General features: G+C 38.0%; 1 protein-coding gene and 1 long non-coding RNA gene across 3 annotated transcripts in view; one reads left to right on the forward strand and one right to left on the reverse strand.

Annotated features, from left to right (window-relative positions):
- Positions 1–27,845, forward strand: part of LOC124082036 (cytochrome P450 7B1) — a 181,093-nt gene that overhangs the window by 5,723 nt on the left and 147,525 nt on the right. The window lies entirely within an intron of this gene.
- LOC124082037 (uncharacterized) lies at positions 699–8,196 on the reverse strand. 2 transcript variants are annotated; one of them, XR_009225316.1, is made up of 4 exons: positions 8,018–8,196; positions 3,455–3,527; positions 3,060–3,130; positions 699–1,031 (listed from the first exon to the last, which is right to left on the reverse strand). It is a non-coding gene; the product is annotated as an uncharacterized LOC124082037 (long non-coding RNA). The 2 variants fall into 2 exon arrangements; XR_006848236.2 differs by lacking the exon at positions 3,060–3,130.

Here is a 27,845-nt window from a genome sequence, read left to right on the forward strand (position 1 = left end):
GCAACTTTGCAGGATCTTCAGCTGCTTAGTGAGATCCTGTCTCAATAAGAAATAAAAAGGTCTGGGATGTAGCTTAGAGGTAAAATGCTCCTGGGTTCAATTTCCAATACCAAAAACAATAGCAACAAACAACCCCCCAAAAGTGAGTTTTTTATAAAATAAAAAAATTATGTATTTAAAATAAAACTTTGATAAATTCTTCTTCAATATGTCAATACTTGTTTCCTTTGGAAGAACTAACATTATAGGTAGATGGTAGTGGTAGCTTTTTTTTTGGTCCCAGGGAGTAAACACAGGGGCACTCAACCACGGAGCCATATCCCATCCCCAGCCCATTTTATTTTTTATTTAGAGACAGTGTCTCATTGAGTTGCTTAGGCCCTGGCTAAGTTGCTGAGGCTGGCTTTGAACTTGCAGTCCTCCTACCTTAGTCTCCTGCTCTTGAACCATGGTGCTTGGCTGATTTCTGACTTAGACTTGAGGGGCACTTGGAAATCCAGTTCATTTACAGCAAGTCATTAATATTTCATTGGATATGTTTTTATTCAACAATTAGCTACATTTCAGAAGTCTCTGTTTACTAGTGATAGATTTAATAATAGATTTAAGTAAACTTACTTTCCAAATTATTGTCAAAGACAACATATATAAACAGTCTGTGTATCAAAAAACAGACATGAAAATAAATGTGCCTTCAGTCTTCTTTTTTTTTTTTTTGCTTCCCCCATTCTCTGCAAAAAGGACAAAAATTAGTCCTTTTTGAAATAATTAAAATAAATATAAGATGGTCAAGTCTTCTAAATAAAAGTGCTACTAGCCGTGCAGACTATGTTATATAGGGTTTTCAAAAAATGGAACACTTTAGAAGAATCCAAAGGTTTTTAATGAGTAGGTGAAATTAGTTAAAGAAAATGATAGGAAGGGGGTGATAATACAGATTTTTTTTTAATCTAACCATTCTGGATGTTAGATGCAAAATAGGTCTTCCTAGTTTAAATTCAGAGTGCTGAGGCTGCATTTCTTTGGCGGATCTAGGGGAGAATAAAAAAACATTTCCTTGTCTCTTCCAGTTCCCACAGTTCACCTGAATTCAAATCTTTCTTCCTTATTCTGATACTCCTGCCTTTCTCATAGGATCCTTGTGATTACATTGGGCCTATATAGATAATTCAGGATAATTTTCCCAGATCCTTAACTTAATCATACATTCTGCCCAACATAGTCTTTCCTCTGATCCCTAAAGAGGCACATATGCAAAACATATTCAATCCATCCCAGTATCCCCTAAAGTCTCAGCCCATTTACAACACCAACTCATATTCCAAACTATCATTAAAGCTCATCAGCTCAAAAGTCAAGATCTCATTATCAAAGTCATCAAAATTTATCTGTGTATGAGAATCTGAGTATGGTCTATCTTGGGTCAAAAAGGCTCACTTAAGAAGAATTTATGTTTTTAAATTAGTTTTAAAAAATGATACTGTTGTGGATCGAATTGTGATTCCCCCAAAGATCTTTTTTTCCCCTAATTTTAACAGTTTTTAATGAAAATTGTGTATAAGATTACTTTATTTCCCACATCTCATTTTTTTTCCCTTGTATTCAGGCTCCATCTGTTACTCATTTTGAGACCCTGAACAAATATTTCACCTCTTTGAAACATAATAATCAAATACCTACCAATGTTCCAGAATATTGGGTGCTTAATAAATGGAAGTTGTTATGTGGATACTTTTGAGGAACCAAGGTATCCAGGGAATTCTGCTTTGAATTGTTATCCGGTAGCCATTGAGACTATAATCAACTGCCTACCATAGAAATCTAATGGCAAAAAGGTAAACTGAAAATGTTCTTTCTCAGTGATTCTCAACTGTTGCAAGTGCTGTCAATGTGGGGTATAGTAGTGGACTGTATAGGTTACAGAATTTTCAAAGAACTGATTAAGTATTGGTTCTTTTTCAGTTTCTGTGTCTGTTTGGTTTTCCTCTGAGTCAGGCTATCTCTGTGTGCATTATCAGTTACCTTCTGAACATGGTAAAAGTAACCTTGAGCCATAGTAAATAATTTCCACCAGCAAATGTCTTTGAGCTGCTTCTGTTTGCCTGTTCTGGGGATTTTCTATTGCAGTGTTCCTCAAGCTAGCTGTAAGGAAGGACTAGTATTTTTCAATTTTTTCTTTTAATTTGCATCTGTCAAGGACTGCTTGTTTGTTAAATTAATTAAAAAAGAGAATTCATAAAATGAAATGTAAAAGGTGTTACAAACCCAAGGTCATTTTCTTTATTATTGGATCTAGCAGACATAAAAGTGTTCTGTCAAACAGGTCTAAAAGATTCTTACATTTATCTCTTTGTAGAGGAGTGACAAGAAAAGTTTGTGGTGGCTTGCAGTCAGGACTAAGGTTTGCGTAAAGTGTTCTTTTGAACTGTTGTTCAGCCCTCTGTTTTCTGAGCAAAGTCTTATTTGGAAGCAGGGATGACCTTGCCATTTGTGATAAGGTGACCTGGCCATGTGATAAAGTCTAGAATGTTCAAATATCATATGCTATCTGGGTTTGAAAGCCTAGAAGAGAATTGACTTGTGCAGTAGATTTCCACAGCACTATCCAGAGATCTTTTTCTCCTAGTTACTGTTTGTGGGGAGTATTCACAGGGTTTCCTTTTACCCCTCTCCCCCAACACATACACACTCATATACCAAAATTGCTGTCAGTGGTAAGAAATAAGATTAAAATGCTGTTAAGGTAGTTTTAGTCCAAGTAAGATGAGTTGTGACATGTTAAGATTATACAGATCATGCATTGTTTTGAAATTTGATTTGTTGATATTACTGTTTTACACAAAAAATCATTTCTCTTTCTTATTCGTCATCACTCAGTATCTACTGATTTCAGGAACTCCTGGGATTCTAAAATCCACAGTGCTCACCTGTCTTGTATAAAATGATGTAGTTCCCATGTACTTTGAATCATTTCTAGATTAATTTTAATACTGGATACAATAGAAACCCTTGTTATACAGTACTGTTTAGTAAATAATGACAAGAAAAAAAGCCTATACCTGTTCGGTACAAATGCAGCTTTTTCCAAACATTTTCAATCTGTGGTTGGTTGAATTCACAGATGTGGAACCTGTGGATTTAGAGGACCAACTGTACTTGATTACCCTCAAACAGGACCCATGGGGCTCTGGAGCCATGGCATTGTTCCACGCTATGCAAGTGTAAAGAACTGGGCTGCCCTTATTAGTAGATTTTTTTTCTTTCTCTCCCTTTTCTCATAACAAAATATAGGAAAAAAAGAAGATATGGACAGCTGAGAGCAAAGCCATTTACTACTCAAGAGTGTGCTCAAGTTAGCAGGTAGATTTTTGTGTTTTTACAGAGGTGTCAGAACACTCTCCTGGCACCTGGGTTGTTCTTCATGAAGCAATTTGTACACTGTTCAGTACTTTACCTGATGAAGCCGAGGGTCGGTCTTATTACCAATCCAAATGGGTTTTGACTTGCTTTGCTGTTTTACTTTGCAACTTAAAAAAAGAAAAAGCAAAAAAAAAAAAAAGTCTTGTGAGAATATTCCTATTGTGTAACAGAGGGAGGGGAGGACTCTGTTAAACAAACATTTTGTGGTTGACTTTATTTTGTGTGTCATCCAATGTTTATTTAATGGATCATAGGATATTTGGTACTGCCACTGGGTCCACATTTCTCAACATTACTCAATGCTATAATCACATTCTACTGAAAAGTCCTATGGAGGCTTTAAAAATGTCATCTGTTTGTTATAGGAGAAAATCAATTCAGAAGTTTTGTTGGATTAGCATAAATCTTTTATCCCTGTCGGAATAAAATCTTTGAGTGCTTGCTTGTATGGTATGTGGAACAATTTCTTAGGCATTGGGGTTGCTATAACAAAGTGTCATATTTTTTTTTTTTGAGAGAGAGAGAATTTTTAAATATTTATTTATTTATTTTTTAGTTTTCGGTGGACACAACATCTTTATTTTATTTTTATGTGGTGCTGAGGATGGAACCCAGCGCCCTGCACATGTGCACATGCCAGGTGAGCGCGCCACATCCCCAGCTTAAAAATTGGTTTTTAAACAATAGAAATTTACTTCTCTTAGTTCTGGAGACCAGGAAGTTCACGACCAAGGTTCCAGGAGATCCATATCTGGTGAGGGCCCATTCTCATATATGACTCTCTTTTCACTGTGTCCTCCCAAGGTAGAAGGGACAAAGAAGCCCTCTTGGGTCTCTTATTGGGGCACTAATCCCATTCCTGAGGGCTCCACTCTCATGACCTAGTTACTTCCCACATGTCCTACCCCATAATACTATCACCTTAGAAGTCAGGATTCCAACATGTGAAGTTTGAGGGGACACAGACATGCAGACCATAAAAGGCAATTTGCGTATGTGAAGTCATCCATTGTTCAGTCTTTCAGCATGGAGAAAGCAGTATTTTTATTTATTTATTTATTTTGCAGAAAGCAGTGCTGCGTAAGGCAAAGAACAGGACCATGGAACTAAAGTGAGCCTAGATCCAAAACTTGGCTCCACTCAGTGCAAGGATGATTTTTGAGAAGGTGGCAAGGAAAATGGAAATGAACGATATTGAGGTGCTACTGTTGTAACCAAAAGCTTGGTCCTCGTCCTCGATGCCAATCCAATAATGAAGACAAGGTCTTGAGAAAAAGGAAGAAGTTTTATTGCTTTGCTAGCAAAGGAGAAACACGGGACAACTGTCCCAAAAGCTGTGATTCTACCTATCCATAGGAACAGGGGGCATTTATAGAGGTGATTCAGAGAAAAATGAGGTTAGGGAGGAGAGATTAGGCAGGAGAAGGTTAAGGAAAAGAAGATCAGGGAGAAGTTGTTTATGGAAAAGAAGATCAGGGAGGATAATTTTAGGGAAAAGAAGATTGGGGAAAAGGGAAAAAAACAACCACTGTTAAACTGTGTTCAAGGCTCTGGACCTAGATGTTTTCCTTATTTTGTCTCATGTAATTTTCACTCCCATTCAATAAATAGTTCTTATTAAGTTATTTTCAAAAGACAAAAACTGAAACCATAGGAGATTAATTAATTTGCTTAAACTGTAGCGCTATTCTGGGTTTTTGGTTCTAGGTTCATTAGAGCTGTGGTAGACAGAATAAAGCCCCTCAACCCCAGATATATTCACATCTTAATCCTCAGAACTGTGGATAGGTTAGGTTACATGGCAAAGAGGAATTAGTGTTGCAGAAGGACTGAAAGTTGCCAATCAGATAATCCTAAAATGGGGATTATCTTGGATTATTGGGTGGGCCCAGTGTAATCACAAGGGTCATTCAAACTGAAAGAGAAGTCAGAGTGGATGAAGTCTCTCACAACCCAATAATTTCTCCTTTGACCTTTCTTACGTTGTCTCAAATGTGAGCTTTTGGGAGACACTTCACATCCAAACCTCTAGAGGAAGACTTCACTTCCTTATGAGACATTATCCATGTCTCTTTTTTAATCCATCAATTCATAATTAAGTTTTGAGGGATTATTATGTGTCTAGCTCCATGAATCTTAAAAATGTTTTGAAAATAGGTTATAGGATATAGGCCTTGAGACCCATGATTTTTTCAGGAAGATGGCTTCTATCATACAATTGGTTCATACCTACTTATACCAGCTGCAGCCTGGAGGAGAAGACTTTGATGAATTTGAGGATTTGAGGGAATTGGGGAAAGGGGAGTTATGTTTCACTGGTGTCCCCCCAAAAGGGTGGAATAGACAGAGCCATCGGCTGTAGAGGAAAGATTAATAGCTGCTTGTAGGAGAATATTTTTGTGCTTTATCAAGGCAAAGTCCCACTGAAAGTACTCCAGGTTACTGTTCTGTGAAAGGCAAAGACAGAAATATAGAAAGCTACTTTGCTGAATAAGAGAAGATGGCATCAATTATATCATGCATTTTTATAGCTGAAGTACTCATTTTTATGGCTTTGGCTTTTTTTTAACAGAAATATTTGGGATGGGATTTTTTTTTGTCTATAGAATAATGAAAAGGATTAATTAGTTCTATAATTGCTGAATATAAAAATTAATAGAATTTTTAACAAAAGTGTAACCGTAATACGATTTAAATTCGTTGTCATTTCTCCTTACAACTTCATCCTAAACAGTTAATATTAATGAAGAAGAAACTTCAGAAGATTTATTTGATTTGTCACCTAGCACAATATCTAGCACTGAGTAGGTGCCCAGTGAATATTTGTAGAAAGAATGAAGGATGGATGAGTGAATGAACAGGCATTTTGATGCAGAAATTGTTAACTTTTTTCCAATATGAGTATTTTAGGGTTGTAAATATTGATATCAAATTATATAAATGCATACAAAAATGATACCTAATATCATACATATCAAAATTTCTGCTACTTCAATTAAAAAGTGAATACTACTTGACCAGGTGCTTAACTCATATGAATATTTATAATTGGAGGTATAAACCTGATCGAATGCAGTAGTGGAAAGATTAATAGCTTTGGAGTGGAATTAACCCACAAAATTCCTGTTTTTGAAAATTCAGAGTTAAAAAAATATATATTATTAACTTTCAGATTTAGGTACTGTATTTGTATAACTGTAAAGTTCCACTCCCCGGCATAGATGGAAAGAGTGCTTTATTTAACAAAACAGAACTCATTTGTGAAAGGGCTGAGACCATTTTTGATAATCATATACAAATCATATATATGTTTGGTCCTAAGTACATTTAAACAGGTAGGAGGAGAGCTCATAACTTTTAAAGAAACCAAATTTTCTGTCAAACAGAAAAAAAAATTAAAAAAGCAAAGTTGTTCTGTTGGAAAGCAATGTTTTTTACTAACTGTGCCTCAGAATTCTTAACACACAACCCATTGTATCTATCTCAGGAAGCCAATGGCTTGTTGTTGGATCACATCCAGTGAGGAATTAGTGTTGTGGTGTTGCATTTTGGTAATACTTTCCTTTGAGGGTAGGATGTAAGTAATTGACATCCTGGGATGACAGATATCACTTTAAAGTTAGCTATGCCAATATTGTTGACTCCAGTTTCTATTTTTATATTTTGAGTATATAGTACTATAGATTTGTTTTGACTTGTAATATTGACCACTAACCCTTTCGAGCATTTCATATATGTCTACCAGACATAAAGCAAGTGGCTTTATGTTTCTGTCACAATAATAGTCCTCATTTTATTAGAAGTAGAAAGTAAATCTCATTTAAATAATGTTCCCAACATCATACAGCTAGGCTGTTACTACAGTTTGAGTTTAAATTCATAGTATTTGACTTCAAGTCCAATCTCTTAACACAGTTTTCTTCTTCTTCTTCTTTTCTTCTTATTCTTTTTTAGATCTTCTTACAAAAATGTTCAGACATATACATTTCCCCTTTGGTAAAAATGAATATATTAAGGTCCAATGCAACTTTTAAGCATTTCTAGTAGAAACTTAACTAACACATGAATATATACATTTGACCTTTTTGAACAAAGACTATAATAAGTCTAAGAATAAAGACAGAAAAAAAAAAGTCTGCTGCCTTCCTCTCCCACTAGACTGCATGTCAGCCGCAGCTGATGGATCATGAACAAAACGGACCTCTTTCTCCCTATCCTGCATACTGGCTTTTACATCCATTGTTACTGGCCCAGCAGAGGATTGGGGTTCTCTGAGTGTCCTGACTGCTCTACATTCAGATCCAGTGGAGAGAAGGATAGATGATGCAGGAACCTGCCATGTGACACAAAGATAGTGGCCAGGTTTAGAGTCACATCTTAATCCTCCTGAAAATTTGTAAAATTTGTTCCAGACCCACCATTTTATAAACGAAGACCACATGAAGGGACCTAGAATCAAAGGGGAAGGATGTTTTCACCCTTTGGGAATTAATTAAAGATACTTATTTATTTGGGTACCGAGAATTGAACGCAGAGGGGCTTAACCACATAGCCACAGCCATAGCCCTTTAAAAAAAAATTAAGACAGGTTGCTCACCAAGTTGAGTAGGGCCTCTCTCAGTTGCTTAGGCTGTCTTTGAAGGGACAGTCCTCCTGCCTCAGCTTCTTGAGCTTCTGGGATTATAGGTGTGCACCACTGCACCTGGCTAAAGAGAGATTAGGGTGTTTCCTGTTTTAACAATTCTTCCGAGATGGATCATGCAAACTATTGCATATGTCATTGCTGTTCTTATGATAATAACAGTCTTACATGCTACTTCTTTTACCTAGATAAGCAACATTAAATATTGAATGAGAAAGTATTACACACAGTTCAAATATTTGCTATGGCAAAGCATGGTAGTTACCGGTATATGTCTAATATGAACTTTTAGTCTTGTTTTGGATGTTGAATAACTTTTTTTGCGTGGGCAAAGAATCTCAGCACTGTATTGTATACAGAATATGTAACTCTGTCCTTCTGTTTCTTTGTAGCCTTACATGCTACTTCTTTTACTTATATGCAGTGTGTATGTACATGCATATATGTATGTGTATATATGTATACATATACATGTATAGTCATATATATAAATATATATGTGTATATGTTTCAAACTAGTCCTACCCTTTTTGCTTGTCAGTGTGTTGTACCATATGGTCTAGGGCATCATGCCAAAAGACAAAAATATTCCTAGAACATATGAAATCATCAGTCAACTGAAGGAGGGTAGACTTGACCAAAGCATTTGTGACTCTGATATATTTATAGGCAATAATACATGGCTTAAATATCCAGTTCCAAGAAAGAGCACATATTTTAACCTTGAAATGGTAATTACTGCATAAGAGAAATAACTCAAATGTAAAGTCTTTAGACTTTATTTTTCTACCAAAATTGATTCAAATCAGTGTTTTTCTTTAGCAAAATTCTCCATTTCTATGTATGAAACTTGCCTCCCTTATTTTCATCTCTAGAGGTACCATGCACTTGAGCTCTTTGTGTTTTCAAAAGCGTGGGCCTTGGAGACGAACCCCACTGCAGATGAATGGAGTCTTTGGGTTATACAGATCATGGCCACTACACTTTTTTCAGTGTGTTCCTTGGGTGGGATGTTTCCACCAATAAAGAAAGGCCCAGAAGATCAGATTCCACTGGATTCCTTGGGTCTGTGGAAGAAAGTTGTAATAATGATGTGATTCAAGGCTATTTCTAGCAATTCCATTTTATAATGTGCTGGGTAGTAAGTACAGAGATAAACCACAGAAAAACAAATTTTGATAGTGGGGCCAGATTGGAGAAAATCTTAGGACTAGGAACTGTTGGACTTGGTATTGGATTGGATGTGTGAGGAAAGAAGAAAAGAAGGAAGGTGATATTTTCTTTATCCCTGCCCCTAAGCTTTGATGGATATGTTGAATACTCAGTGCCTATGGTATTAGTGTTCTCTTTGGCAGTTCAGTGTGCAGACAGTCCTATCTTCATGATTTTGGAGTAGCTAAATGAAGTAAATTGGTTAGCTGCCAGCTCAGGGTAATTCTCTCAGATGTCACATTTCCCCCATGATGCATGAAATGGTTTCTGCTGTCCTTTATCAAGATGATATCTTCTGGGTGTAAGTAATTGACTGAAGGGTAGTATGTGACCTAAAAGCATTTTACTTTGGGATTTTTCAAGCTGCAATTGCTAGAATAGATTCTGTTCATCTAAGGTCTTGAAGTTATAAAGATATGACCTGGCAATAGTGAATAGCCCTTTGCCCAGTGTTGAGGGAACCAGGAATGGGAGTAGGTGAATGGAGTTGTCTGGTTGCTGGACAAAATACAGCTTTACCCAAGGTTTATGGTTGTTAAGTTAAAGTAAGACCTGTCGGCAGGATTGTATATTTTTCTCCATTTATGGTGCTCAGTCTAAGTAGGAGAAGGGAAGACAAGCCAATGGAGTTATGGTTTTGTCTTTGATCTCCATGTGAGAGCAAGAGGAAAAGATAGTTGACAGAGAGAACCACATAGTGGTTGTGATAATCAACCATGGAATTTAAACTTGGAAATGGACACGAGAGGACATTGAATAGGACAGGAATTTAGAAAAGGTCAAGGAATCTAAAAGTTACTGAGACCAAACTGTGCTCATGCCCGAGGCTGGTGTCACTCCTGACTTGAGCACATTCTCCTTTGCATTGAGTTAGTGTCTTGTGTTTTAAGGCTGAAAGAATTCTGCCAACTTGGACAGAAAATATGAAGAAAAGAAGAGGTGGAGAGCTAATTGACAGAACTTTAGTCTTTAATCAAGTGATTCTTAATTCTCATACTGTATCAGAATTATTATTAAGCATATTGATTTTTAAAAATGATAACTATATTTCAGCCTCAAGATTCTGATACAATTGGTGAGGACTGAGGAATCTGTTATGGCTCCACACTGAGGATTCACCTACCCTGGTGGTTTCATGACCATGGTGTGCAGGGCACCATCTGAGCACTGAGGAGGCATGGCTGCCACTCTTGAGGAACTCACTGTGGGTTTTTATTTGTGTTATTGTTTATTTAATGTTTATTATGGTGAGAATATTGGTTTTAGATTTATGGCTTAATAGTTTTATTCTTTATGGTAGATGAACACTTTATTGCAAATTAAGGCTCCCTAAATAATCCATGTGTAAAGCATGTCCCTTTTAATAAGCACACAGTGTAGGGCAATAGAAGATACTGGAAAGAGCTTCCGTCTCTGTGTCAGCAAAGCCTGCTCGGTTGTGTCCTCTACTTCCCAGCTCTGAAATTCAAAGGAAGTGTCTCTTTGTGCCTTAGAATTTCCATCTGTAAATGAGGGGTTGTACTGGTACTGGAAGATCCATTTCTACTCTAATACCCTATAACTGAAACCACAGTTTCATTTTTTTCTAAAAACTATTTTTGAGACTTAGAGGTGTTCTATCTTTTTTTTTTTAATATTTTATTTTTTAGTTGTAGTCTGACATAATTCCTTTATTTTATTTATTTATTTTTATGTGGTACTGAACTCAGGGCCTCACACATGCTGGGTGAGCATTCTACCGCTGAGCTACAACCCCAGCCCTATCATTTTGGTTTTATGTCACATTGTTGGTCTTACCTATTATTTATGTGGCTCCCCCCATCCCTTGTTATTGGAGTATTGCCTGGTGGCAGGGAGAAAACATGAATAATTTGCTTCCCAGTATGTTGTAGTGAAAAGGGAAAATTTCTGTTCACATCTACACACATATAAAATGCTATTAAGAGTAGTAAGTAGGGCTGGGGATATAGCTCAGTTGGTAGAGTGCTTACCTAGTATGGGCATGGCCCTCAGTTCAATCCCCAGCACTACCAAAAAGCAAAAAAAAAGGAGTAGTAAGTAATAAAGATAAAAAGGAATGGTAAGAACATCGGGACTTGCTGGCGTTACTCCTGGCTGAATTTTCTGGTAAGGCTGGAGGAAAATGACCTAGGGTTTGGAGGATGAACCTAGTCTTCAGGGGCAAGAGGGGGTTCCCATGTTTGCTTAGTTGGAGTGCGAAATGAAGGTGGAGGCATGGAGATGAGGAAGAGAGGATGATATTGGGGGAGGGGAGAATACATGAGTTCTCCTTGGAAGAGTAGAAGAAAAGGCCGCAAATACAGGAAGAGTAAGATGATAAAACTCAGGCCAGCAGGTGACATTGCTATGAAAAGTAATGGATGGAGCACACTCAAGTGTTAATATTTAATTCTTTTTATGAAAGGTTGAACAATTAAAATTTAATGGGGAATCGAGATTTAAGATGGAGTAAAAATTCATTAGAAACATGGAATACAAACTGGGGCTTGTGCATCCCTAGGAGAATGTGCAGAGGACAGTGTGAGGTCATTAGTTTCAGATCTCTCAACTTTCACTGACTTTATTTTTTTCTAACAGTGATAGCCTGAAAACATGCTTTTGTGCCAAGGAATTTTCCTCCTTCCTCTTTTATAATCTTCCAGCTCTCATTGAATCTCATCATTGTCTCGAAGTGTAAAAATCTCTTGGCTAGGGGAAAAAATGAAGATTCAAATATTTGTGTTGGTCACAACTCTAGTCAAGCCATAGCACCACCCCCTCCTATAGATATCATCAAGGGATTATATTCCAATTATATTCCAATACATTTTACTTTTTTTGGTACTGGGAATTGAATCAGGGCACTTAACCAGTGATCCACATACCCAGTCCTTTTTATTTTTTGAGACAGAGTCTTGCTAAGTTGTTTAGGGCCTCGATGAGTTGCTGAGGCTGGCTTTGAACTTGTTAGTCCTCCTGTCTCTGCCTTCTGATCCTCTGACAATACATTTTACTTTTTAGGTAAAAATGTGCAATGCATTCATTTTTCTAGGTCAATTGTTTGCTACTAATGATTGTAATAATTTAATAATGATTTATACCAAAAGGGCATTTTTAACAGAATGTGATGATCATGAACATCAGAACAATATTTTAGATTTTAATATATATAATATTTGTTGCCAAGATGTGTGATCAGTTGATCTATAAAAAACAGGTTGTAAATAATAATTCTATGCAACTAATTTTGTGTAGCTTTCAGTTTATATTGGAAAATCCAGGAATTAGAATCAGTCTAACATGGGTGATTCTTTTATTGAGGGTTTTGTTTTGTTTTGGTGTGGTTTGGTTTAGTGGTGGAGGTGGTTTTGTTTGGTTTTTGAGATAGGGTCTCCCTAAGTGGCCCAGGCTGGGCTCAAGTGCTCCTCCTGCCTCAGCTTTCTGAATAGCTGGGACTATAAGTTCAGGCTATTGTACCCTGCTAGGTATGTTTTCTTAATTGTCAAGGTAAGCATTTGATTATGCCTAAAATTAAAGGAAGCTTAGAATTCAAGCTTAGTTACCTACCAACATATAATCTTAGACAAATTACTTAGCTACTCTGGACCTTAGTTTTTTTTTTTCATAAGTAAATTGAGAATGATAAGACCCATCTCATAGTTCAGCTTTGAGAAGTAAATTAAATAGCATATGTTAAGTGCTTAGTATAGTTTCAGGCACATAGAAAGCTTTCAGTGAATGGTCTCTTTCTCTTTCTCACATTGTATATGAATACCTCAACTTGATTGTATATAATCATTAAATTAAACATGACTTTAAAAAAGTAGCCTCTCAGAAAATTATTATAGAAAAAAGTGAGAATCAATTTTAAATATTGGAAATGTATCACAAAAGCCAATTATAAAAGACTTGCTCCTTGAAATACAAATAATACCTCTTTATTCACCTCCTCTGTTTTAAATTTTTGTGCATTATTTATGTGTGCCTGCCTCTGTACTAATTAAGAAATACCTAATGAAAAAAAGAACCAATAAAGAAAAGAAATACCTAAAAGAAATTATTCATCAATTATTATAACAAAGAATAATGAAATAGGCAGAGGAGTTATTCTGGGAGGATAAATACTACACGATCTTTAGGTTAATCTTATTCATAAGATGAGTACATAAAGCAGTTATTTAAAGGTTTTTGGAAAGATTTGAACTTTCATGAATAATGGCCATGAAAAATGGTTTCCTCTCAAAAGCTATACAAACTATTAAAATATATGCCTTAATCTATGCAGATTTATGCTTTGGCAAATAGTTGGTAGACCTGGATAATTTCATAATTTAACCAACGTTTAAATGCATGAAAAATTAGTGAACTAACCTGTTATTATTACTTATATATGTATTTTATTTTCTCAAGCTAATTTCATTCATATTTTAATAATCCATGGTTTTACTCTCCTTGCATGCAAATTATTGTCAGTGTTGTAGAAATTATTGTCAGTGTTGTAGAAATTCTAGAATTTTGGTGGGTTGGTTATTTGGCTAATACAAGTAAAGTTGATCATTAAGCCTACAACTGGAGATAAGTCAGAAAAAAATCAAGAGAAGCTCTCATACATGGGCTCTTTTATTCTTGTGTTACATCAAAAATAATTTTAATAATCCATTATTTCCCTTTTCAGATGCAGAAACTTTATACTTGTTTTAGATAAGATAAAATCACAACCATAAAATTGTTATTAGTGCACTAGGAAAGCTACTATGGTATGTTTTTGAGCCCTAATTAGGATAACTACCATACTGTGTGACTTTCCATAAGCTCAATGTGTATGTTCTGTGCTATCATTTATAACAGTTTTAGCAAACTAAAGAAATTTTCACATTTGAAAATTTGGAAAGCAGTTCAGAAATCTCAACTTTGGAACAGGCCCGCCTTTCTCATTTCCTGCTTCCCTTATAAACCTTACATTTCTCCTCACCATGGAATATGCATAGGAGCAAACGGTTTGAAGACAGTATTGTACACAGTTCACACAAGGTCTTGTTAAGAAGATGGGACTACATCTTCAACCATATGGAGTGCTGAAATTTTGGGGAACAAACCAAAATGGTAATCTGAAGTCTTATTTAGGAAACAAAACTTGTGTGACTAGAAATAGACCAACTCCTAAATATATTCCAGTTTATGTGCATTCTGGTATAAAACACATGCCACTAAGTAGGGCTTTTGGGGGTCAGCAGAGAGCAGACATATTTTCCCAAAGAATGTTCCCACCATTGTGGAACTGATTAAACTCTCTTTTAGTTTGATAATTTTAAGTCTTTTTTCCGGATTGACACATCTGTAGTTACTTATACATGGTTTTTGATATTTTCAGTCCTTTTCAGGAAATGATTGTTCATTTTAAGATAATTTCCCCCAACTTTACTGAGATAATGACTCACAAATAAAAAACTGTATATATTTAAGATATACAAAATAATGTTATGAGAACCTGGGTAATCTTTCTTTCTTTCTTTCTTTTTTTTTTTTTTGTACCAGGGAGTGAATTCAGGGGCACTTGACCCCTGAGCCACATCCCCAGCCCTATTTTGTATTTAGAGACAGGGTCTCATTGAGTTGCTTAGCATCTTGCTTTTTGCTGAGGCTGGCTTTGAACTTGCAATCCTCCTGTTTCAGCCTCTCGAGCCCCTGGGATTACAGGCTTGTGCCACTGTGCCTGACAGGGTAATCTTTCTTATAACCAAGTTTATTAACATACCTGTCACCTTACAAGTTAATCATTTTCTTTTTGTATAAAGTCATTTAAGATGTACCCTTAATAAATTTCAAGTATGCAATCCATTATTATGAATTATAGTTAATAAGCCAGACATTAGAACTCCAGAACTTTCTCATCTTATACTGTAAGTTTGTACCCTCTGACTAGCATCTCCCCAATTCTCTGACATTCAGCCTGTATCAACCACCATTTTACTGTATTCTCGTAAGTTTGACCTTTTTAGATTCTACCTAGAATTGATGTTATGCAATATTTGTCTTTCTCTACCTGGCTTATTTCACTTAGCATAATGTCCTCCAAGTTCATTCGTGTGGTCCCAAATGGAAAGATTTCCTTCTTTTGAATGAATGCTATGTTATTGTTTCCATAGCCTATTTATTACAAGCAGTGCTGCAGCGAACACTGGCATCCAGACATCTCTTTGAGATACTGATTTTATTTCATCTGGGTATATATGCAGAAGCCGGGTTGCTGGATCATTTGGTAGTTGTGTTTTTAACTTTTCGAGGAAGCACCATAGTGTTTTGCACAGCAGCTGCACCAATTTACATTGCCACCGACTGTGTACCAGCGTTCCCTTTTCTCTATACCCTTGCCAGCACTTGTTATCTTTTGTCTTTTGATAATAGCCATTCTAACAGGTGTGGGGGGATAGCTTATTGTGGTTTTGGTTGATATTTCCCTGATGGTTGGTGATTTTAAGCACCTTTTCATATTCATGTTGTCCATTTTTATGTCTTTGATATAAATGAATTGAAGTCCTTTTGCCATTTTAAAAATTGAGTTATTCGGGTTTTTTGATGTTGCTGCTGCTGTTATTGAATCGGATGAGTTCCTTGTCTATTTTCGGTATTAACTCCTTATTGGATGTGTGTTTTGTAAATACGCTCTACCTTTCGATAGGTTGCCTTTTTGTTTCATAAATGATTTCTTTTGCTGTTCAAAAGCTTTTCAGTTTTATGTAATTCTACTTGTTTCGATTTTGTTTTTGTTGACTGTGCATTTGATATACCTGAAACATCATTGCCAAGATCAATGTCAAGAAGCCTTTTCTCTATTTTATTATTTTATTTTATTTGTACATTTTTTAGCTCTATGTTTACACTGATTTGCATGTACAGTGTAAAATAACACTCCAATGTCATCATTTTGTGTATAGATATCCAGTTTTACCAACCCTATTGAAGAGCTTATTCTTTTCCCATTGTGTATTATTGGCTCTTATTTAAGGTTAGTTGGGTTTATTTCTGAATTCTTTATTCTGTTCCATTGGTCTGTGCTTCTGTTTTTATATGACAGTAATTGTGATTATGAATTTTGACTTCAGAAATGTCACTTTGACATTTTAGCTTTAAAAATTACCATCTAAAATATCTTAGAAATATTGGTTCTCTTCTGGGCATAAAATACTGATAATAAAATTGTGAACTCCTATTGGAAATTTTGTTTTTTCAAAAATAATAAATGTTGCCCATAATACTCAGCTATGATAGAGTGGAGAGAATTTTTAAGAAGTTTGGTGACATGGGTTCAAGTCCTTGGACTTTCAAGCAGCAATAGCTTTCTAGCTAATTAATTATTTATCTTAAAATGTGAATGTTTTGATGACTCTGAGCTTCAATCTCCTTGTTTATAAAATAAAGAATTTTGTATTTCATACATCTCTAAGTTCCCATTCTAGGTCAGAATTTCCATTTTCACAAAAGTCTAACATCTCACACTCATAGCTTGATAATTTCCCACATATTTTCAAATAAATAATTTATGTATCAACTTTTGTATTTGCTAGTTTTTATAATTTGACATATGATTGCTATTTCTTTTTGGCCAGTTGTGATTTTCAGATACATTTGGATGCAGCTTATAAGAGGGAACACACTGGAATTTATTTTTGAGAATCGTGTAAAAAGTGTAGATATTTAGAAATATTTGTGATCATAAACAGCATCAAGTCCATTCAATAGAAGTGAGAAAAGTGATAGTAGATGTGTAGGAGCTCAATTTTGGTTTAGAGGGAGGATCTATTAATTCAGAAATGAACAGACTGCAGACCTCCCGTGTAGCTGTACCATTAGACTTAATGTTTCTACTCTGATGTGATCATTGGTTTGTGACATTCAAGAATACATCTTTCATTCCAGTGAGCTGCAGCAGATCCATATATCTGTGGTCAGTTCTTTCTCCATCACTGGGTCCAGGGCTGACCAGTCTGGGCAGGTCACCCTAAGTGTTATTTACCTCCCTCTTCCTTTCTTCTCAAAGTGCAGTGGGACCCCAGGGTGTTTGGTGAGCTTCTGAGTTAGTATTTGCTCACCCACAGACCCTGCTTTAGGCTTGTCCTCTGTTGATGTTGGTCAGATTGGCTCATGTCCCAGGTGGGGGCAGTCTGATAGAAGGAGCAGGGCCTAATTGCTCTGCCTTTATCAACTGGGTGACACTGATCTTTTCAACTCAGCTGGCCCTGGAATTTTTCATTTGAAATAGAACAATAATCCTAATATCATTACTAAAAACAGCACTATGTTCCATACATCATTTCATTTGATCCTAACTATCATGAGTAATGAGATATCATTATTATATGCTTTTTTACAGATGTAAAATCTGAAGAAGTGAACTTACCAAGTTTAAACAGTGATTAGCTGTGTCTCTCCTTTGCCTGTTTTTTGTTATTTTAAAACAAAAGAAAAGGAGAACAGAATTGCATGTACTGTGTATTTACTATGAACCAAATATCTTATTAGGTACTCTAGTATATTCTATTATGAAGTGTTAAATAAGTAAATGAATATGAGGAATATTAAATGTGTTTAATAATAATATGAAACAAATTATTATCCCCATTTTGTAGATGAGAAAACCGAGGTTTAGAAGTTTGGAAAGATGTTTGCAGGCCACTTGGCTGATAACTCCTGGAAACTTTTACGCAGTCTGTTGGACTTCAGGTGGCCAATGAATTTCCTCTCAACTGTCAGCTGCAGGTGCTGGAGGTTATTCATAGCTGCATAGAGAGGACACTGAGACTGTACCTAGAATCATGGGAAAGAGCATCTCATTCACTTTGTGACATATGTTACAGGAGTGAGGGGAGGAGGCAGCACCCCTGCCTTTTATTTCTTATCCCTGAAATAGATGCTCACTCATGTCCCTGTCAGCTCCACAAGGCTGTCATTCTAGGTAACCATAAGAATAGGTGGTGTCTTAGTCTATATTCTCCTGAAGGAAGAGTTGGGGGCAGAGGCTCCTGTATGCTCTAGGTGGTTTAATTGGGAATGTGACTCCAGGGAGCAGGAGCAAAGGGTGAGGATGGGAGACAACCCATTCAAGGGTCATTACAGAGGTGGCACCCACTGGTACTAAGTCTGGAATGACCTGGGAAGCTTAATGAAATGAAGAACTGTGTCCATATGGGGGTGTAGAAGGGGAAGGAGCATTTATATAGAGGTATTTATATGGAGACAGTCCTGTGGGTGTTAATTCCCCCCACACACACACACTACTGGGTGGCTTGTGTGTGAGTGTTCAGGGATTTGGGGGCATAGCCTATGCTGGAGTATAGAAGAAGCCCAGGGGTGGAAAGCCAGAAGCTAACATTGCAGATCAGGGATGAGGTATAGTCAAGTTTCACCTGAAGGAAGCTGTTAAAAGCCTGCACTGAACTGGGTTAGCTCAGTATGGTGGTGTGAGTAGTGGGAACAAGACGATCTTGAAGAAGTATTCCATAGGACACTGACCACCGTTGACCTCCATAATGCCCCTAGGCCTGGAAGGACTCAGTAAGCCACGTACACAAGACTACGTGCGTGCTAGGGAAATACTAATGGAATCTAGTCTTAGCTTCTTCCTCCACTTTCCCTCTCTTGTTTTCAATCTATGAGAGCACATAAGCACATTGGACATTAACAATCCTGTTTTATTGAATATCTATTATGTGCCAGCTCCATGCTGGACTCCAAGCCCATGATATCACTCCATCTTAACACACTGTGATGAAGAACAAACCAAGCCTGGAAAGCCGGTCTGGATTGCCAGAGGCCACTCCCACAGAGCAGATGAGCTGAAATCCAAACATGCCTCTGGCTGATTTCGAAGCCCATATTCTTTCATTCTGCAGGCTGTTGGACTGGCAAAGACAGAATGGCTTGGCTCGTGTTTGGGCAGCGCTTGAGCTCTTACCCTGGAACTCTATGATATGAACTCACTTCTGGGACTCAGACTTGTCAACATCCCTCAAGTGAGTCAACTGGAGACCTGGCGGGTCTCCACAGTAAGTACTGGAAATCCCCAGGGCACTTCTGACTCAGAGTGGTCTTCCAGAGTCTATGAATCTTTAAGCTGTCTGCGTAAGCAAAAACTCAAGTTGAAAGTTCTTAGAAACTGCACTGAATTATTTCCCCCCCTCCACAAGTGCTGAAAGGCCACAATTTCTCTAGTCATCAGAAACATAAAGATTAAACGGCATGCTCAGAGTTACAGAGAAAATGACTGTCAACGTCTCTGGGTCTTGGGGTTCTCGTTTACACTTAGGAAATAAGGATGTGGATTTCATGGTCTCTGAGGTACCTTCAAAGCTAAATTTCATGATACAGAAGCCACGCTGGAGCACATTGTGAGGGGCCTGGTTTCAACATTTCTGTTCCCTCGGAATTTAGCAGAATCTCTGTTTGCCACTGGCAGTAGAATGCAAAGCTAGCAGCTCCCGTCTCTGTATTCTCTTTCTCTACTCCATATTAGTTCTTCACCCTATCCCAGCACCCATAAAGTCAGCTTCTGAAATGAACCCTGAGCCTAAAACATGGTTGGATGTTTACTTCCACCTTAATGTGGAGAACCCTATTAGTGTGTTCTTGTCCTCAGGTGTAATTTGCATGTTGAGACTTAGATCTAATTGTGACCTTAAAGGGGGGTCAAATCAATGACTCTGAATCTAATATTTTTCCTGCAAGTATATCTTTATATCTCCTAACAGTCTCTATAACCATAAGAAAATATGAGATTATAAAGAAAAAAAGGACAAATTCAAAATTAGGGGGAAAATGTGTATAGAAGTCTCTTATACCATGTTAGGATGACAAAGTACCCAGATTCAACTGCACTTCACCGATATTCTACAGGAAATACTATGTGTAAGTTTTTATGTGTATTCAACCCCAAGGCCACAAATACCCCAAGCATATTCTTTACCAATTCCAAAGAAAGAACTTGGAGGACTCAATGAAGAAGGTTAAGATAATTAAGATACCTGTCTTATTTGCAGGTTGGGTATCCAGGGAAGTCCTTGAGCTTTAGTCACAGAGTTCTGAGCAGATCCAGCAGTCAGCCTGGTTGGCATGATGTACAACTTCCTGTCACCCTGTTCAGGAATAGATTACTTATTGCTAACCTATGAGGAAATGACAAATGTTAATAGGCACCAGTAATGGCAGATCAGCTCCAGGAAGTGATATTCAAGCAACTGTCCAATCTTGTGTTAGTAAAGTAGCCTGCACAGTAGGCTTGCCTGGGCAAGTGCACCATCCCAGTCTATCTGTTTGCACTTCAGAGGTATTGAAAGAATAAGACTCCTCTGGAATATATACAGCTGTCAAAACAGACAGTGTTCCTCAGGTGATGACACCCGAGGGCAGCGTCACTTATACTCGTGAGGGCCAGTTTCCCAAAGCAGTAGGCTTTACTTGTAGCTTTTGATATTCTTCTTCTCTTCAAGGGATCCATAAGGCAAACCCCTGGGATTTACTTGTACAGTCCATGGCCAACTAATGTTCTTTGTCTCTGATGTGGTCTTGAGGAGCCAGCAACAGTTAGTTGCTACTTTGCTCCAAGATGACTAAGTTCAGTGGATGTGTCCTTTCTCTATAACCTTAACACTGTCCGCCCAAGGTGAGATGACATAGAAATGACTGCAGGCTGCTGATAACTGCATTTCTCCTTTAGTGTCCTCAGTGCCTTAGGCAGATGGGCAACCCACCCCTGCCTGAAGTTAACTCAGTCCTTAGGACTTGTTTAAGCAGGACATTCATTTTTTCAACTGTTGTTAAAATCCAGCTGTTGTTGGATCCTGTGGCAGGTGGAAAATCCATAGTATGTCTTGGTGTCGAACCTACTGTTGTATGTTGTGGCTTAGGGAATGGGTTCCTTGGTCACCTTGATCACCTGTGGTGTGCAAGACGTGTCACTCAGATAGACCAGTCCCATTTAATAGTTGCCTTATGATTGGCTCTTTTGTTGGGAAAGGCTTGCCTCAAGCCTGAAACTGTGTCCACACAAGTCAAAGCACTTTGGGCCCATTATGATAGCGGGAGAGGGCCGATGCTGTCCATTTGCCATTGCTGAAGAGCTGTGTCACCTCGTTTGCTGTATCTCTCTGAAGCATCCTGTTGTTTGGGGGTAATGCTAAGAACAGGCAGAGCAGTTCTGGCATGCAACAACAACATCAGACATCTTCCTGGGTCCCCCCCAGTAGGTCATGTCCACCCATATTGTCTTTGGCATGTTTTAATTTTCATTGTAGCCAAATATCAACTTCCTCTGCCTGGGCTTTCTCCAGCCATCTTATTTTCACCCTGTGATGGGTGCTTCTCTGGTAATGGGCTCTGTGGCAAGAAGGACAGCATAAGTGGCCCACAGTTGTCTTTCCCAAAAGCTGTATCCTTCTTCCATCCCCTCCCATAACTGTGATCAAAATCTGCTGGGGGTTTTATGCCCTTTAATTTGCTGCCATAACCCCCATCCAGAGCTACCTGGAGTGACAGGGACAATAAGCTCTGCGGGATTTGATGTGTCCGGTGTCTCAAGCTGTGCCTGTTTTGCTGTTCCTTTGGGCTGGTAAATGTCTCAGTATGCGGGTCAGTCCAGTGCCATACTGTACCCCTTCAACACATGTTATTTAGGGGTCGCCACAGCTGAGCCAGATGGGCAACCCACCCCTGCCTGAAGTTACTCTCAGTCCTTAGGACTTGTTTCAGCAGGACATTCATTTTGTTCAACTGTTGTTAAAATCTAGCTGTTGTTGGATCCAGCCCTCCCAATAACCCAGGAGCCCCATGAATTCTGGTACTTGCTTTACAGTTTGGGAAGTGAAAAGTCCTGAACTTTATCACAGCCTAAGGTATAACCTTTGTCTTACTTCGAAAGCAACAGCATAGAACTTCACTGAGAAGCCAGGACCCTGCACATTCCCAGGGTTTTTATGGCCCATCCTTTCCCTTATAGTCAAAAGTGTGGGGGGAGCCTTGGCAAGCACTGAAGGAGTATCAGATGTGACCATTATATAAATGTTTTACCAGGGACAATGTGTGGACCAGGTTCTTTACCATTTTGTGACACACAGTGAGGTGAGGGAGAGACACTTGAGGTAACATTGTCTGCTTTCCCCCATGAAGGCAAATGGTTCTGGATTCTCTAGAACTATCTCTATGCTAAAGAAGGCATTAGCAAGGTCTAGTGCACAATGGTGTGTTCCCAGTTGAGTACTGAGCTCTTCCAGGATGGTGACTATGTTGAGAACAGCTGCATACAGGGATCACCTTATTTTATTCCCTATGATCCACTGTCATGTGCCAAGTCTCATCTGCTTTCTTACTGGCCACACAGGGGAGTTAAAAGGACTCTGAGTTGGGCGCATTATATTTACTTCAGCCAATTCCTGTATGGTCTCGTTTTTCTGTTGGTGGCCATTGGGGAGCCAGTATTGTTTGGTGGTGACTATCTGGACAACAGTAGGGTATTTTATATGCCCTCTTATATTGGCTTTATAGCTGACGAATGCTTAATCTCCCTGCTACGCAAATGGAACTCCCCTACACATCACAGCCAAGGAAGAGTGCTTCCCGTTACATAAGCACAAAATATAAAAGCAGTAAAATTTGGACATGAAGGGAAATACAGATCAAGGGCACTGCCATGGAAATCCGATGCTTCCTTCTCTGTTGCCTGCTGCAGAGCCACCAGGTATCAAGCACACAGGGCGGGTGAATGATGTGACTGTTGAATGGGGCAAATTAATCTGTGGGACAACCGTGACAAATGTCAGATGACTCCCTGGACATGTTAGGCCTGTATATCTGCACCTCCATCTCTGCTGCGCCTCCAGCCCATCACCTCTGCCTGTTTTTGTTCAATGTGTAAGACAGGAATGATTTTTACAGGTCAATGTTCACTTCTAATTTGATGATTAAGAACATTGACTTGGAACTTCCATTAAGTGAAATGCCAGCCCTTCTCCTGCAAATAGTTTCATTCTGTTCATTTCATTAATTCCAGGACTATTAATTAAACCTGTATTACGAAATAAAGAACTGCATTCCACTATCATCATCATTATTATTATTATGTTTTGAATTTCATCATGAGCGATCGGTGAAAATTTTGTTCCCCATCAAGCTCCGTAATACAGTTGCTTTTGCCTCATGGCCCTTAGTTTATTTACTCTCCAGAAACTTACAGAGGAATGTTTGCCAGTCCCTGGTTAACAGTAGGGGAGGATAATAGAGCAAAGGGAGAGGGAAACCGAGGACAGTGACGTAACAAAACAGGAAAAATAGAATGTATTTATATAAAGGACTTCACACAGAATCATGAAGGACTTTTGGCATGCTCCCATCCCAGCAAAAAGTAATCATTTCTGTTAAAACATAGCAAAAGTGTTGTCATAAAAATTGCAAAAAGTTATGTGTTAAAACATGTCATCTGTGTTAAAGCATGATGTACACAGGCCCACACATACATGCACATGGACACATATGCACATCCATATGCCTAGCAGATGGCATGCTATGAGGGACACATGACTATAAACCCAAGTCCCAGGTCTGCTCTTTTCCATCTCACCTCCCTGTATATCTCACAGAATCTCCATTCCCTGGAGCTGCTTCTGCACCTTGAAACCATCACCACTAGTGGGAGTGGGTTTTCCCATTTCCCATTGAAACTACTTCTGTGGTTTCTGCAGTGCTGCTGCTCACTGTCCTTCTTGACCCCTTTTGTTATTCTGAGACTCCCTACAAAAATATAAGCCTTCCTCCGAGGCTTGGTCCTCTGGTCTCTAGTCCTTTCTTGAGCTTTCCTTGGAATATTTCACTCCTCCTGGAATATGGTCACATCACTCTGTCACTCCACTTGAGTGTCTACAGAGGCCTTTCATTACCGAGACAAATGTCAGATGACTCCCTGGACATGTTAGACCTGTATATCTGCACTTCCATCTCCACTGACCCTAACAAACCTCTGCTTCTCACCTGCAGACACCTTTGCTCATCTTACTTTCTTTAGCCCTTCAGGGCTGACTTGACCCCTGTCAATCAAATGACCTTAAACCTTGTTTTAAATTTTACAGATTGTCTTTTTGAGTGCTTCGCATGACTATCAGGGCTAGCATAACTCCAATGACAACACATTGCCAAACACTGAGACTTTAGATATTTAGAATATTTAGATATTTAGAAACAAATTTATGAAGGTAATGCATCAAGTTTGCCCAAATATTCTGATACTAAAAACACAGTCATGATCCTTGGCACTTTTTGACAGGCATTTTGTAATTTAAGTTCTTTATGCCACTCCTATTTCAGACTCTTCTTGGCTTCCTGTTTTTCTCAGAAGAGAGCCCTTATCCCAGCCTGGGCCACAGGGCCCTTGCAGAAGCCTCCTCCCACTCTTTCCCTTTTCTGTGTACAAGGAACAGGTCATAATGGCCTCTTTGTTCCTCAGACATGCCCAGCTGATTGCCTTTTGACTAGAGCTTAGTCCCCACATGCTCAAACTTGGCATCCAAAGAGTGTGATAGTGGGCATTAGGCGTTTATTTTTGTTGTTGTTTTTGAAAAATTACTATTTTTGTGAGAAATTCCTGTCAATCTTTCCAAATCTGGGTCCATTGTTTTCATTTTTTAAAAGTGTTGACCATTTAGAGATAACTATTTAATTCAGGTATATTTTAAATTAAAAAAAAATCTCTTTAAATTTTCAGGAGCATAACATTTCAAATGTTAGAAAATCTTAATAATTTATCTTCTAACTTACTTTTTGCACTCTCTTTTAACTTCTCCAGATTGTTAATCATGTGTGTGTGCTATCTGTAGGTTCTCTCAATTTTCTTCTCATCCCTTTAATGTGTAATGAAAGTAGTACACGAACGTAAATTAGCCAGAGCTTTTGTAATCCCTGAGTAAACGTACTTGAGTAGGTTACTTAAGTAACAAGACTTCTCTGGATACTATTAAAGAGAGTATAGAAGTTTCTGGGATTGTACATCTTTCCTGTATTGCAAGAGAAATGATAAAAAACATTATATATGAATATTTGCACATACAGTCAATGTTTCGGACAGATATGTAGACTCACATATATTAAGAAAAGCATCAGATTATGCAGTTTCCTTTCTAATACTGTACTAAGTAATTTCACATAGAGTAGATTAGAAAATTCTCTTGAATCTCATTCTGTATCTCTTACCACCTACCTCAGCTCTACATAATATCCCATATGTCTTTGCTCATTACTAGCATATTTTAAAGTCATTAGAACTCAGCAGGAGGCTGAGATACATTGGAGAGCAGCTCATAATTAATATAAATCTCTTGGGGGAACTTTAGTATTTAACTTGATTTGTGCATATACATTCATACAATACACACAATGTATTTTAATAGAAAGTTGGGCAAGACATTTAGTTATGAAAATATATTCCAAAGTATATTGCCCTGTTTACAAGTAAGCTTCTTCTGCACAGTTTTGCATCATTTCAGATGTGTAGCTCTGGTGATCAAACCAGACCACTGATTTGCTTACAAGATTTGGAACTTCATACTTAAACATTTCTGATATAGATCATGGATCAGGTAGTGGCATCTGCTGGCAATGAGTGATATTGCTTTCTAATTCTATAGGTGGCTTAGCTTGTCATCACAGTACCTCCCTGGAAAGCAGATCATGGTGGTGGGTTTTTTGTTTGTTTGTTTGTTTTCTCTTTTAGAGCAAGCATGCACATAAAATGATAAATAACAAAATGGGGTGGCAATGATTATATTTACATGTCGACTGGTATGTGACACAGGAAAGGAGAAAATGAGCTTTCATTGTGAGTGACTGTGTGCCTATATGTGTTCTACGTGCTATCAGAGAAGTCAAAAGATTAGAGAGGTTCAGAAACACGCCCAGGTTCACAGGCTGGCGAATGCAGGATTTGAAGCAAAACCTGATTCTGGTAAATAGTTAGGATGACAAAGTTGTTGAGGCGGAAAAGAGAAAACTATTCTGAAAAGATTCATCTGGCAATAAACACTCTTATCTACTGTCACTTATATATTCCTTTGATTTTTTTCTGAAGGACAGTTTTCTTATATGCTTTGAAAGTCTGCATGCTATTGACTAAGCAATGCCAATTCTAGTAATTAATCCTTGGGAAATAAATATAGAGGTGCTTGGAAGATTCATATACATATAGTTATTGCATCTTTGTATGTATAGGTGTGCTATATACTATAGCATTTATTATAATAGTGAAACACTAATAACAATACAAAGGGTTGTTAGCATAGCTTTATGATATATCTCTAAAATGGAGTTATAGTCATCCATTAAAATATATAGGAATATTTAATGGTATGAAAAAATGTTATTCAATATTCCTAAGTAAAAAGGAAGATTTACAGGACTGAATTGTACCAGTTCTGGAGTACCACTTAATATGTGAGTTGTGTGGGTGTATGAAGACACACCAAAATGCCCAACAGTGGTTATCTCTGAGAGATAAGGCGACAGATCACATTCATTTTCTTCTTTTCCTCATCTCTATTTTATAAATTGCCTACAATAAAACACATTACTTTTTAAATTTTAAATTGCTTACATTTTTAAAAAAGAATTTAAAATATTGTTATAGGAAACAACCAGGAACTCAGACAAAAAGAGATCCGGCGGGACCAGAGTTGGAAAGGGACGAATCCCTGCAGCAGGAAATTAGTGGGAAGTCGATGTTAGGAAGCAAGAAGATCAAGCAGTTGGCATAAGGGTGTTATCCTGGCATGTTGTAAAAGAAGGTTGGGAAGCACACAGATGGACAGGTGGCATCAGAGATGTCTGAACGGCAGGGTCCCAGCCATGGTGCCTGGAGAGTAGTAGTCCCAGGATATAAATCATCTTTGTCTTAGGGAAATTGGGGGACCTAGAGAGAGCAAAAGACAGGAATTAGCATTTGCTGTAGAAAGTGTATGTAAACCTGGGATAGAAAGAAAAGCAACTTCAGGTCGGTATTAAGCCACTGAACCACTGTCCCAGGCTCTACATTTCTTCTGGATAACATTCCAGACAGGATTAATACCCCCTCCTGCCCCTCATTGAAGAATTAGAGAATTATAATTAGAGCAGGTAGTCGAAGCACATTATCTGCCATTCTCAAAGATGCTTCGGGCTATTAATGTACTTGGAACAAGGCGGGAGACAGACAAAACTAAACCAACAGACGGAGACAGTATCTCCTTTTTTGCTTAATTTTCCCCTGTGAAGCAAAGATTGGTTGAATTCATTCCCTTGACTTCAGATGTGTCCTTAAATTGGGGTCATTGGTAACATCTGAATTGATTTAAGCCTTGTGAAAGGTTTGGGGTTGAGACGTTCTGGAGAGGAAAAGACCACTGGACTCACATCCATAGATCTAGATCTTACTCCCCACCATGCCTGAACAGGAAACTTCCATCTCAGTGTCGCCATCTGGAAACTTCACATCTCTTTGGACTTGAAACCTTGCTTAATACTTACTCCTTCTCTCATAGTTACACACCCCAACCCCCTAAATACA

This window comes from Marmota monax, unplaced genomic scaffold, assembly GCF_021218885.2.
Source record: "Marmota monax isolate L192 unplaced genomic scaffold, Marmota_monax_Labrador192_F-V1.1 WCK01_AAM20220418_F8-fsc00044, whole genome shotgun sequence".
Taxonomy (NCBI): Eukaryota; Metazoa; Chordata; class Mammalia; order Rodentia; family Sciuridae; genus Marmota; species Marmota monax.